The sequence below is a fragment of the Rattus norvegicus genome, chromosome 9, assembly GCF_021556685.1.
Source record: "Rattus norvegicus strain SHRSP/BbbUtx chromosome 9, alternate assembly SHRSP_T2T, whole genome shotgun sequence".
In the NCBI taxonomy this organism is placed as follows: Eukaryota; Metazoa; Chordata; class Mammalia; order Rodentia; family Muridae; genus Rattus; species Rattus norvegicus.
The window spans coordinates 115,512,584-115,524,592 of NC_141542.1; the positions used below are offsets into that span (position 1 = coordinate 115,512,584).

The following is a 12,009-nucleotide window of genomic DNA, read 5'->3' on the forward strand; positions in this document are numbered from 1 at the left end:
TGCATCTATCTCATTAAGGAATGAGTTCCATTCCCCTGCATTCTGAGACACTTCTCAGAATGCCTACTCTCCTTCAAACTCATAGAATTATTAAGGAATTGATTAGACTATTTGGGGCTAGACTTAAACAAAGAAGAAGCTCCCAGATACTATAATGCAGAGTTTAGTGAATCACAGCACATGTCTACTTATATGACCGTGGTAAGTAAAACCAGCTAGCTACACAATCCATCTGGTTATTTCTATAGTAATCATAAAGGACTTTTCCCCTTGTTTAACGTATTCACATAAAATGATAAATAAAAATTTGGAAAACCAGATATTTGACACAGTTTACATGGAATAACTGAAAACCTACAAATAGAGAATATTCAGCAGAGGTGTGGATCAGTAATAGATGAGTCAGCATGACAGTACAAATAGTAAAAAATCCTAATTAGGAAATCAATCACCATGGCTGTTTTACAAAGACTGAATCATATTACTTTAATGTTTATTTAAAATCATATGTAATGCATACAAGCATATATATCTAAAGAGAAGTTACACCACCTGATATGACGAATATACCACGGTCAGTATAAAATAACAATGTCCAGGTATCTGACATAAGAAATTTGGTCAACACAGTCCAAAAGACTCCTAAAACCTTATATGATTTAGCACTTGGTTGCCTTTGTGACGGGAAGTTCTGATTACTGATGACAGGGAACACTGAAGACATGGAACTCAGATTACATAAGCTGGATCCTTGAATTCTGACAGCCTTCAGAATTCTCTCTGTATCTTAGCTACGTCGGTACCAGAAAATGCTGTGTAAGCTACCAAGCTAGAGAAGTAACGAATAGTCCTCCGCAGATATGACATCTATGACCTACAATAAAACATGGTAAGACGTTCCCAAAGGTGCGAATCGTGGTAACCAACAGCTCTCTCATTGGACTTAAAATCTACTTAGCAGAAAGGAAATCATTCCTAGTTCTAGATTCCTAGTCAAATTCGTGAAACTGGTGAGGTCATATCATATGTCATAGAAAATAATCTACTATGGCCATCTTGCTAGACTAGAAAAATTTCTTACAATAATTTAACTATTATATTTATAGCACAGATATAGGGAGATACCTCCCCTAATATGAGGAGCCTCTTTATACAGCCAATGGAGACCATCACAGGAAAATATGAGTGGACACATTCAAGTAATAATGTGGGGTCCATCTCTAAACTCTACATCTATCTCACAGCTTTGTCTACATCGATATCAAAGCTCCTGCATTTATGGCAGACAACGTCATAGAAAAGGAAGAAGAGAGAACTTAAAAGACAGTATATATGGAAGTCTGCTGTGACAAGTCTCCTATGAAGTGCTATGTAAACTGGACTGGAACAATGACCACATCAATAGGGGTGCTGAAATGGAAGAGACGAGATAGCATGGTGACTGCACCCTTAGATAGAAAAAGTAGAGGAATCTAATGACTTCTGAGACTAGATTATTTTTTCCAAGTTTGAGTGTGGACTTTGTTATCCAATACAATGTAGTAAAACCAGAAAGTGTATATGTACAAACAAAAAATTTTGACTAAGGATATATATATATATATATATATATATATATATATATATATATATATACACATATATATATATACTATATGTGTGATATGATAAGTGTGTGTGTATATTTATATGTGTGTGTGACAGTAGTAAAAGGAGAAAAGGGGACTATTAATTTGAGAGTGAAGGCATATATAAGAGGTTAAAGAGAGTACCTGGCAGGGATTGGAAGTAGGAACAGATAGGGGAAGAGTGATATGTTTCTTCTAATTAAAAAATGCATTTTACAGGTACAATGATTCATTGTGAATGAAAGAAACGAAAGGAAAAAAAAGCAGAGTTAAATAGCATTGAGACAGTGGATAGAAATCTTTAAACAAGCATATTTAGAAGAGGTGCATGATACTGATTAAGGCAAAAGAAGATAATATTAGGGCTGATGAGATAGTACCAGTTATCATGTGTTTACACCACAAAAGACATGAGTTCAAATCCTCAGTATCCACAAGTTGTATGACTCTTTTCTAAGGAGACATGAATGAGCATACATACACTGCAAATACATAAATTATCACGACAAATCTCTTTTGTTTGCATGATGACTTACAACATAAATTGAATAATGAGAAACACAGCATTATATATATTATATATAATATTCTATGTATATAGAAACACAGTTTCATACATCCTTTAAAGAGAAATCATTTGTAATAACGTAAACTCTTCAAGAGAATCTCGTGTTAAATTAGAAGACCCTTGTAGAAGGTAAACACTTCACTGTCTCTCATGTGGTACTTTTTAAAATAATATCATATAGATAGAAAATATAAGGATATTTAATAGGGATGAGAAAAGATGCAATGGAAGAATATTGTTATAATATACAAACTTTGAGTTGGAATATGTACAAATTTCACGGGTTCGGTAGTGAACACATTGACTGATCAAATGCATTGTGCATGTAAAATTCGCTGCAGTGTATTCTCAGCCTTCCATTGACAGAACATCAAAATGAAATACCTACATAGAGATACAATTATGCACATGCGCTGATGTGTATGGACGAACACACACACACACACACACACACACACACACATGCTCACATACACACAGGCACACACACATACACACATGCACACACATGCGCACACACATACTTATACACACAGAGACACAAACACCCATAAAATACCAATACCAGTAATAACTTTATGCTTTGTAGTTATTTACAAATTCAATGTGTACCTAAAATATGTAAAGTTTTGTGTCCATAATTACTACATAAAGCCATTGATAAGTGTAAACATAGTTGGGTTTTCTTCTCCTGAGGGAAATTTTTCATATGAAAGAAAACACTTTATATTTACCCTCAACCACTTAAATTTATATTATCAAATAATAAAATGGTTCAGGCTATTATTATATATCATAATGTCACATTCTAAATCAAAAACTATTTTGAAATAATCGAATCATATTATAGATGTCATCAATGGAGTGGTATTAATGTTATTTCTTTTAAAATAGTTAAGTGTTCAGAACAAGTTACAGTTCCTATCAAAGTTGTTATTTCTTTTTGGATAAGGTCTTTACTAACTTAAAATTAAGTTTATTTCTTTAACAATTTCTTCTAAAAATGAATCATATTCTGATTACTCTCTTACACCCTCACTTCCGTATCAGCCCTCTTTCTTCCCTATCAGTGCCACTCCAAATTCAGGACACATTGTTTTGGCTCCTCATCGACTAGCTCTGCAGTGTAAGAGTGAGTTTCTGGGACACACCATTTGTAATTCTTAGGTTAAAAAAAAATAGGACACTGTAAGAGAGCATAGGGAAGAGGAATAGACATTGGAGTTGTTGGTGCAGGGGATGTGTATAATAGAATATTTCCAAAATACATAGACTTAGCTAATAAAACTGAGAATCAAAAACAAAGAGGACAACTGAAAAAATAACCTGTTGTTGAGTTCAGAAATAAACCTGTGGCGGGAGAGACAGACAGAGAGAAAAGTGCAGAAAGACAGACAGAAAGATACAGAGAGACAGAGGTGGAGGCAGAAGGGGAGACAGAGAGTGATTGACTCTGGGCCACTGCAAAAATAATGGACAATAGGATCGGAAATCGATTTATACGCTCATTTTCTCATTTTTAAAGGAAAACTCTCCCAATGCCTCAAATGAGGGTCCATTACAATGCTACAAATGAGAGAAGGAATGAGTAAAAAGTATTCTCTCTGGACAGTGACATATGACAGTCTTTAACTAAAAAGCAAGCGTGATTGTGGAAAGTAATTTTTAAACATGACATTTTCGCTGCGTTGAACAACCTAATCATGAAAAGGAACCTATAATATTACTTTTGTTAGGTATTTGTAAATTGTCACAATCAATCTGATTTTAGAAGGAGGAGTTGTTTAATGAGTTTTATTCAGGTTATGAAGATTAAAAATGTTATAAAATTACATAGTTGTAGTGTTTGGACAACATTATGGAAGCAATTAAAATAAGTGGGCCATGACCTCCAAATAGTTAAGATGTTAAATTATGCAGTGTTTACTTCACAACAACATAGAATGAAAATGTGATATTGTCTGAGTATTAGGCAAATTCTTAATGTTATATATATATATACTCTGTCTTCTATAAAACTGATTATTTGAGAAGCCACACATAAAGGAAAAAATTCTACACTAAGAATTTAACTAACTAAAGTTAACTTAACTTAAGAAATTAACTAACTTCTTAACGGAAGCTTTAAAAACCAGAAGAGCCTAAGGAAGTATGCGAAAATAAAAGATGACAACTTAAATAATTTACTCAGCAACACGCTATGCCATAGATGGCATGCCTTTGTGATTAAAGTTCTAGGGTTAATAGAACTGAAGATAGATCCCACAACATAATAAAGTTTGTACATGACAAATTTACAGCTATCATAATTACCATTGGGGCAACTCACCATACTTACAATAAAGTAAGGCTTCTAAATATTTCCAGAGCAAATCTGCTTTTTAAAAACAAATCAAAAATAGTCAGATATTAACTGTCACAATCTCAGCAAAGAGGCTGTCATTCCTTGACAGTGGATTGAAGCCTTCAGAATGCAATAGAAGTGCCATTTTAACTGACAATTTGTTAAGAATTTGGTTTTAAGCCAGTAAATGGATTGAAGTTTACAGCACTTTTGAATATTAATATTTCAGAAAAAGTTCAACAAATATATTAAGTAAAATTTTTAATAAATAGAACATATTAAATAAAATGAGATCAAAATGCATTTGATTTGAAAAAAACAGATGATAGCTGATTCAGTGATATTTGTTTTAAATCATGTTAGTTTGCTCAATTTTGGCAAGTAATTTTTCTCCATCAATTAAGTGATATCATACTTGTTTCCTAATACTTTTTTTTAAAAAAATTGGCTATTTTTCATTTATTGAACGTGTTTGCAATTAAAGAACACTTTTATTGAGAAGTTTTCAATAGTACTCATTAAACAACATATTGGTCTGTATTTTAATTTTATCAAAATGTCCTATGTTTTGTTTGGTTATCTGCCTTTTATTTTAATCAGAAAATTTCTGATTATACACATAAACCATAACAATGTTATCTTGTCTTGAGGCTCTCCAGGACTGGTGTTCTTTTTTTTTTTTTTTAAGATTTATTCATCTATTATATATAAGTACACTGTAGCTGTCTTCAGACACACCAGAAGAGGGTATCCGATCCCATTACAGATGGTTGTGAGCCACCATGTGGTTGCTGGGAATTGAACTCATGACCTCTGGAAGAGCAGTCGGTGCTCTCAACCACTGAGCCATCTCTCCAGCCCAGGACTGGTGTTCTTTAAAAGTAACTTCTAATTGTCTGATACAATTGTCTCTGAGGCTTACTACTAAGTAAGCTCACCCTTTCTACTTCTTTCTCAAATCTCCGTGACTGGTTCAACTCAGCTGTTCTGTCTCAAAGTCCTCTCTAAGCTGACTGATTAAAACTTGCCTCTCAGCTTCTGACTGAATTGCCCTTCTTCCCTCTAACTAACTCTGGCAATCTTTCCTAATCTTCAGGTTCTTCCTCGTTCTCTGACTCGTTCAGTCTTCACCTGGGCCTAGCTTGTCCTATCTGCAACCCGTCTATAAAACTGTCCCTGTAAAAACTGTCTCTGAACTCCCAGAACTGAACTTCCATGAACTCCACGCCCCTCCACTGCCTCTCAGCTCACCGACTCAACCAGGTCACTGACTAGAGCTCAGGGATGTGCATGCATCGGTTTCCGGAGTGCTGGGGTTTCTTCTAGTGTGGTTGTTTGTGATTACAGATTTGAGCTTTTACTGGATGTTTATGGGTTTATACCTTATTTCTTCATGCTTCCCTCTTTCTTATTTCTTTAAATAAATTCGTGGCAGTTAGGAAACATTTTCCTAATAATGACCCATCAGGTGTTTTTCATTTCTTATTCATCTCCTTTGAGGCGCGTTTCCCTGTTTGTTGCTCTGAGATGGTTCCTTTTTTTTTTTCTTTTTTCTTGAATATTTTATTTATTTACATTTCAAATGTTATCCCTTTCCCCATTTCCCCTCTATAAACCCCCTATCCCTTTCCTCCTCCCACTTCTGTGAGGGTGTTTCCCCTCCCAACCTCCCAGCCCTTCCCACCTCCCCTCCCTGACATTCCCCTACACTGGGGGGTCGAGCCTTGGCAGGACCGAGGGCTTCTCCCATTGGTGCCCAACAAGGCCATCCTCTGCTACATGGAGCTCATGGAGCTACATCCTCTGCAGCTGGAGCCCTGGGTCCCTCCACGTGTACTCTTGGGATTGTGGTTTAGTCCCTGGGAGCTCTGGGGATGTGGTTGGTTGATATTGTTGTTGTTCCTGTTGTGTCGAACCCCTTCAGCTCCTTCAATCCTTTCTAACACCTCCAATGGTTGGTTGAGAACATCTGCCTCTGTGTTTGTCAGACTCTGACAGAGGGATGGTTTCACTATAACTCATAGTTTGGAAGCTTGAAAATATGTTCTCTAAGTTAAAATATAGTTTCCTCTCTGCAATATGATATCTGATATTTCAGTGTTTTTAATTCTCTGGTGTCTTCTAAGCCTTGACCTTACTTACTAAGGCATACACAGATGCTGTCAGTTTTCCTGTATATAGTCTTGTCTGTGCCTCTCATGATTAGCACCAGCAAAGCAGACATAGACAAAACTGAAGGTGAAAAAAAAAAGTGGACGTTTGCCCTTTAAAACATGTGGATGCCACTAATCTAGTGAAAGAACACAGCAACAGTGTCTGAGGATATAAACAGTGGCCTTGCATCATTATCTCCAATTCTGTAAAATGGTGATCATGGGTGATGATTTGAGAGCAACAGAAAGGTCTATAATATTTTGGAGAATGGCATTCTCTTTTGTCCCATGGCTGCCATAAAATGAATTCATGTGGGTCTTGGAATATATTTGCATCTGCTTATCACAACCTCTGTGATCTGCTCTAACTACTGTGTTCAAGTAAAGTCACAATAGGCATATGACAACCAGCTATGGCCACAGCTATAGAGAGGATTCCCAGAAGAGGGGTGACGTGTGTTTATGGCAGCCTGAGATACACTGTAAATTCTAAATGAGTCTGGGATACACAGCAAAGCTCGTTAGAAAACAAAAGCTTAAATTGGACAAAGTCAACTATACTTAATATCTAACATTAGAATATTAGTTAAAAAAGTAGTAGGTCTAAAAGTTCAAACAGAATGTCATCTGAGAGATTGATTGTACCAAATTCATATATGGAAGCCCCTATCAGGGTTTTTTTCCCAATATGCTTTAATTCTTAGAAGTTTTTGACTTAATAGAAACTGGTTGCTAAAATCAATTTTCATTTTTGTTAATGTTCTGTGATATGCTACACTCTTTCTATAATTGACCCTCTCCTTTTTTCTATATTATTGTACTGTATCATTCTCATAACATACACTTTGATAAATGTATATTATATAGTTTGTATAAGATATTTCAATATCATATTTCATTCTTCTCATAACCCTTAATCTTATAATCACCCTATAATGTTTATTGTATTTATATTCTGGAACACTTTATCAACTATATTATCCTCTTAGTAGAAAACTTTCCCTAGGCAATTTCCCCTGTAATCCTTTTATCATGGTAACACCTTTATCACAATGTAGTTTGACGTATGTGTGTGTGGAGGGGGAGGCATATATATAGAAATGTATTTGTTATGCACTTTGATATCTTCATTTTCCTTCTAAATTAAACTGGTTTCATAATGATGTGATTTGTTAGTATGCATTTATTCTTCTGTGGTTTACCTTGATTCAATTCTATTAAAAAACAAAGTCTACAGTGATTATTACTGTACTCTAATGTAAAGAGTTACTGAAATGTGTGCTTTGTCGGTAATTTAATTTTTACAATTTATTTATTTTATTGTTGTACAAATGTGTTCTTTGCATGCATTTCTATTCACTGCTTATCTGCCCAGCATCTGTGGACGCCAAGACAACGGAACATGGTTTTCTGGAAGTGGAGTTACAGTTTGCTGTGAGTTGCCAGGTAGGTGCTTGAATTCATACCCGGATCCTCTTGGAAAGCAAGTAATGCTCTTTCTTAGCTTCTGAGCCATCTTTCCCATTCATTAAATATATACTTTTAAGGGAGATGGATATGTCCATAGGCCTGTTTTCCTTCTGTAATATAAAGAACCGAGTCAGTGGTATTGTAATTGAACGATGTCGATGCAAATATGTCTTGTGGTGTTACAGCATTGCTACTAGCTGGTCTTACACTGAGATTGACACACTGACCATTATGAAAATTAGTTCTATACCTCAAATCTTAGATTAAATATCATATTATGTGTGTGACAGGGGACAAAACGAGAAGTATGGAAAACTCTGCCAGGGTCGTTCTGATATTTTAGTCTCTGCTTGTTTCCCAGCCCTTTATTGATGACTCTCAGAGCTGAAGCATTACAGAGCTTCCTAAGGCTGGGCGTGTTGTTTCTCATGATATGTTATCATTTTCTCTTCTGCTACTGCAGTAATGGTGTTGACAGAAGTCTTTTCCACCTATGAGTTTCTGAATGCTGTCTTTGCTGGATATGTTTAAAGTGATTTAAGTGATTTTCAAAATGGAGAACAACTGACTGTGAAACAAAAATATTTGTCACTGATTTTAGTTATTTACAAAAGATGTTATTTGTAGCTGGTTCTAGAGCGCTAATTTGTGACTCTATTGAGCAGTCAAAATTCAGATTCTTTTATTGCTGAGTGGTGATCTTTTACAATGTGATTGACATTTTCTTCCTGAATTGGACATTGTCGCATGATTTATATTTAGAAATTATTCACATTAGTCACTCATGCAGTGAATCATCCTTATTTATTTTAATGATGCTCATTGTCTTCTGATTATTTCATCATAAAAAGAGTATATTTAGGTTGGAAATAAATTGACTTAAAATAGCTTTAAAATAAGTTTACAACAACTATGATTAATAATAAAATCCACACAAAGGAGCCCTATATTCTCTTCATAATTTTAGAAAAATAAAAACTACTATGGGATGAATTTAGCAAATGATGTTCCAGGGGAAGAATGGCAGAAATTATAATAGAGAATAAAAGATTCGTATTCAAATGCTTAAAAGTATGGTACAATAGCAACTACGTTCATTTTAACAAGACTCTTTTTCCAGATATCCCAAGATGAAAATGGGAAATAGGACCAGACCTATGCCAAAAGATGTTTATAATTAAATTTTAACATTAAAGTGAGGCATTAGTACACTTGCAAAGACTTCCATGTCTGTCCCATATTTAATAATCAATGGCTATGACTAAATGTATGATATCATTTTACTTGATTTTAATTTTACTATACTTTCAATGGATGATAATTTTTGTTTAAGTTAAATGTAATCTGTAACATTTATTGAATATGTTATTAAAAGCAGTGATCAAATTGTAAGTAATACCAAAAGGGCAGTAAGTCAATGAAATAAAAAGGTGATACTTTGTGTAAAGTTCTCAGAGTACCCTAAACACTCTATCTTGGAATGGAGCCATGGAGGAAATACACATTAAAGCCTTAATATTTTGCTTCTATAGAGCCATTATGAAAGGTAACATGTGGGCAGTTTTCTCTTTTAAGTATTGATGTTACTTGAATTTTCTTGATGATATACAAATTGATAAAGAAAGGTATTTTAGTATTTTTCTTTTGGTCATAAAATTGATATCATCCAGGGTACAACATGTTGTTAGACTAACAATATCTTAGAGTGGAAGACTATATAAAGACCTCTTTTGTCTGCGTGGTCTTTTTTCTTTCTTTCTTTCCTTCCTTCCTTCCTTCCTTCCTTCCTTCCTTCCTTCCTCCCTCCCTCCCTCCGTTCCTTCCTTCTTTCCTTCCTTTCTTTCCTTCCTTTTCTTTTCCTTTTAATGTTATCTATTTATTTACATTCCAGGTGCTGCCCCACTCCCGGCAGCCCTGTCTCCCACAATTCGTCATTCCATTCCACCTCACCCTAACCTCTGAGAGTGTATTGTCCCTCTCTCCTACCTCGCCACCCCTTTGCCCCCGCTGGCTAATCCCCTTCTCTGGGGCCACAAATTTAAAAAATTAGGCACATCTTCTCCCACTGAGGCCAAACCATGCAGTACTCCTTTACATACGTGCCATGGGGGCTCAGACCATCCCATGTATGCTGCATAGCTGATGGGGCTCAATGTCTGGAAGCTCCTGGGGATTCAGTTGAGACTGCTGGTCTTCCTTCCTGTGGGTTCGCCCTCCACTTCAACTTCTTTAGTCCTAACCCTAAGTCTCCCCACTGGGGTCCTTGACTTCAGTCCAATGGTTGGGTGTAACTATCTACTTCTGTCTCAGTCAGCTGCTTGTAGGGTCTCTTGGACAATAGACATGCTAGGCTCCTGTCTGTAAATACATCATAGCATCAGTAATAGTCTCAAGTGTTGGTGCCTCACCATGAGATAGATCCCAAGTTGGGCTGGTCACTGGACTGTGCATTGATAAATGGAATCTCCTCTTCATTTTTGTCCCTGCAGTTCCTTTACCCAGGAATGCTACCAGGAAGGTTGAGCTAATGCCTACTTAGAACCTTCACCCATATGAACAAGTGTTCATGTTTCTAAAATGCACTCTGCACACCGCCAACAGAGAAGAGTAAACACCAATCCAGCTACACACTCTTCATTTGGCTATAGTGACCTGCTTGAAAGGGAGTGGCCAATCAGCAACTATTTGGACTTAAAGCCCACTCCTTAAGATGGAGTCCATATGTATCACTGCTCACAGACCAAGAACCCAAGACCATATAGGGCAGGGACCTAGGTAAATATTAATTACTGCTCTTATGCTAAGGGAACATAGTGATTGACTCCCAATGGCATAATTCTATATTCATCTTAGTTTCTCTTAGCCATCATCAGAGAAGCTTCCTGCCGTATGTAGTAGGTGGAACAAACACAGAGACATACAGGTGTACTCTGCAGAGTGATAGAACTTAGAATACACACAGCTCAAAATGAGATGTCTCCACCATATTCCTCCCCTCAAGGATCAGAAAGCCCTGTGGAAGAGAAGAGTGAATGATTGTAAGAACCAGATGAATAAAGGTCTTCTAATTATGGAAAGACCCAAGCTCATATGAACTCAGAGATTGTGGCAGCATGAACAAGGCCTTCAGGCCCACTGCTTAAGCCAGAAGCTACTGACAATTGATAAGCAGTCTGAAATGCAAAATTTGTTTTCTCCAATGGAATGAATCTAACTGGGACACAAAAGCACTCTTCATGGAAGTCCGACACAAAGCTAACTCAATAGCATCTTTAGAAGGTATTTGTCTGATTTTTTTTGTCAGACTTTTTAAAATTCTTTTCTCTTACCTTGCAGGTCCTTTGCACATATGTTGTGGCTCCTGCTTTTGTGTTTGTAACATTCCTGTGTGCACGAATATGTGTCTCTGTTTCTTTATGTGGTTTTTCTGCTATGCATTTTTTTGAGGGAAGGGGAGCATTTTTCTTCTGGCTGTTTTGGTTTTGTCCCATTCTGGTTTGTTTTTATGCTATCTATCGTGTTTTATTATATTACCATCCATTTGATGAAAAGGGAAGTAGGAGGATCTAAAAAACTATGAGGAAAGTGTCTTAGCCAGAGTTCCTATTCCTGCACAAAACATCATGACCAAGAAGCAAGTTGGGGAGGAAAGGGTTTATTCAGCTTACACTTCCACATTGCTGTTCATCACCAAAGGAAGTCAGGACTGGAACTCAAGCAGGTCAGGAAGCAGGAGCTGATGCAGAGGCCATGGAGGGATGTTACTTACTGGCTTACTTCCCCTGGCTTGCTCAGCTTGCTTTCTTATAGAATCCAAAACCACTAACCCAGGGATGGCACCACCCA

General features: G+C 36.3%; 1 long non-coding RNA gene across 3 annotated transcripts in view; it reads left to right on the forward strand.

Moving 5' to 3' along the window:
• Positions 1-780: 780 nt before the first annotated feature.
• LOC148003869 (uncharacterized) overlaps positions 781-12,009 on the forward strand; it is a 74,476-nt gene continuing 63,247 nt past the window's right edge. For 2 of the 3 annotated variants that reach the window (XR_015629269.1, XR_015629270.1), the window contains exons 1-2: positions 783-889; positions 8,069-8,139. This is a non-coding gene — a long non-coding RNA (uncharacterized LOC148003869). Of the gene's footprint in view, positions 890-8,068; positions 8,140-12,009 lie in introns of all 3 variants that reach the window. The other variant, XR_015629268.1, reaches the window with a different exon arrangement.